This window comes from Ceratosolen solmsi, unplaced genomic scaffold (genome assembly GCF_000503995.2).
Source record: "Ceratosolen solmsi marchali unplaced genomic scaffold, CerSol_1.0 scaffold6, whole genome shotgun sequence".
Classification (NCBI taxonomy): domain Eukaryota; kingdom Metazoa; phylum Arthropoda; class Insecta; order Hymenoptera; family Agaonidae; genus Ceratosolen; species Ceratosolen solmsi.
In genome coordinates, this window is record NW_011948414.1 from 6170364 (window position 1) to 6173360 (window position 2997).

Consider the following 2997-nt stretch of genomic DNA (forward strand, 5'->3'; position numbering starts at 1 on the left):
CTCTTATCGCGAATAATACAAGCAAGTCCGAACCTGTAGACAGGGTTCAGGATTTCGTCTGTTCGGCCAGTCCTAGATTTCCCGTTGTGACATTGGCTACAGGTAAAGAAGCGGGTGAGTTTAAATTGGAGTCGAATATCCAAGGCCGTTATGAATATGTTGTTGTTTTGCATCTTCTCTAGCAGAGAATTCACTCACAAGGGAGGAGGAGGTAGACGGTCCTGGTAATGGAGAACGATAGGTCCTCTATGTTTCCTTGTAGAATGATTTAACTCGGTATATTATTATATGCTATGCATAATATAAGAAAATATTAGGGGCTAATGTTTTACATATTCACTACAATGTTTTGCTTATTATTTCTTATTTTATTATTTATAATATTAAAAACAACTCCCTAACAATGCCAATTAAGTCAAATTGTTAATTCTTATTAATAAACAGTTAAAAAAAAAAAAAAAGATTAATGTAATTTTTAATTTACGTATATAACATTATTTAAGTTTATATAAGAAGATTCGAGATAATATGATCATAGCGAGTAACGAAAGACTAATTATTCAAATGCAATGGAGGATTAAATCAAACTATGTGTAATTTTCTTAACTCTTTTAAGATCACATACTGATAAATAAAAGTTAAGGATAATTTTTATTCCTGTTAATCGATGAAGCCTATTGTACGCTGGTTTTCGTTAATATTTCATTATATATTAAAAAATAATATCCATGTCCATTTACGGAATTATTATTTCGTTCAATAATATGGTTACAGTTTTATTTTACGAAAGAATAAAATATTAATAGATATAAAATAAAATTAATGTCCATGCTTTTTTATTGTTAAATATAGACAAATTATAAGCATACTGTTAATAGATATTTGAGGCTTATAAACTATGTTCCATGACCTTGTTTTGAATAGCACAAATAAAAATCTACGCTAAGATATTGATAAATTGTTCACATATTAATATGATAAAATAATATACTATTTATATAATATATTACATAATTATAGCTTGAAAAGTTAAAATAATGCGCAATAATAAGTTCGTTAGAGAAATATGATGGTTAAATAATGATTTTAAACCAAATTGAGATGCGTAAATAATACAATGAATTGCAAAATATTCATAGGCCAATAAAATATTTTAATGATTCGAAGTTATAGTAACATTGTTATTAGTATTTTAAATTGGTTCGAGATTTTATGTGGTAACAATTATTATCAATTAATAATTATTATCGATTAATAAATATTATCGATTAATAATTATTATCGATTAATGATTATTATCGATGAATAATTGTTTGTATATAAATAAATCTGTGAATTTATAAAACATTAAACATGTATACAGATAATTAAGAAATTTTAAGCTATATAATAATATTTATAAATAGTAATTATCTTTAATATTCCGATGGATATTATTTCAAAATTATCATCGTTTAAAAACGCGCAACTTGAAAACTAAAATAAATTTATAGTAAAAAAAAAAAAAAAAACAAAAAAAAAAACAAATATATTATTAATTGAATTATTAATATAATTATTTATCGTTATTAATTTCGTACACATGCAACTCGGTTATTGAATAAGCGTTCGTCTACTCATAAACTATCAATACAAAGTGTACGCTACTCCTCATTTAGATTTTGTCACTTTTCATACAGATTTTTTTACAAGTTAGAGAAACAACAAACGGTACTTAATGCGCATAAATGTACATACACGTAAGGCTCGTGCGAGACGGATATTTTGGCAGGAGAGCGAAAATACTTAAATCTTGAGTGTGAGTTAAAACAGGGATTCGAACGGTACAATGGCGTTTTCAGCAAAACGCGGGTCGTAAATAAATTAAATGTCAACAATGAATCTAAACAATAAAGTCGGTCACAACAAAGATTGGGGAGAATCATCAATTTTCTTAGCGAAATAAAAAGAAGGAAGCGCATCCTCAAGGAATTTATGAAATAGCCCTCGGAGCGTTATTCAGGCCCGTAAAGTGGACCTCTCTTGCACAGGAAAGCGGAAGAAGTTGCGCACACACGCAAGCAAATACAAAGCCTCGAAAAATGGAGACATCATCACCCGCGGCGTTCGGGAGACAGAGAGCTCCACGCCATAAATAATCCACTTTCTAAATACTGCTAAACGGTATGCCTACTTTGCCATATAAACCACGCGGCGATGATGAGAAGCCGAGCCACGAGGAGCCCACGTACATGTATGCGTTGCGCGTATAGGTAAATCGGAAGGGCGGTGGCACAATGGCACCGACGCTCCGCAAGGGATGACGACGACAAACGAGCTCGGGGCCAACAAAGGATGCTGCTCTCCTCTTTGCACTTTTGACCGTTTGGCTTTTGCGCGCGCAACGGGTGTCGCGTGTACTCTCGCAATGTGCATGTGCGCGCGTGAGAGCGAGCGCACAATCGGCCGAGTACCAATGTCGCACCGAGAGGGATACGTGTCGACGGATCGACACCATCGACGACGAACACATCAAATGCTCACGGACGCTACTCCTCACGCTCCGAATGGGTATGTTGCTCTCGCCGTTTCGGCCGCCGACACCGCCGTCGGTGTTGCCTCCCCTCCCACCCCCAAACACCAAAATCCAAACCCCTCCACAGCCCCGAGCGCCCCATTTCTAGATTTATGTGACTTCGTCGGCGAGGTTTTTAGTGCCGGCGGCCTCGATAGTGATCCGGCCTTTTGTTTGACACGGCACACGCAGAAATTTGCAGTTTCCGCTTTGGATAAGAAGGAGGCTGGGAAAATAGGTCGCCACGTTTTTCGTGGGCATGTGGCCAAGCTAGTCAAAGTCGTCGTCTGTCCTCGTCGAGATAAATTTTTAATTACGGAAGGCTTTTATAGCGACAATGTCATTCATTCTTTATGATTTATCGATCTATCGTTGAAATTTATTGTTTTTTTTTTTTTTTTCGTGTGTTTGTTTTTTTGTTTGTTTTTTTTTTTTTTTTTTAT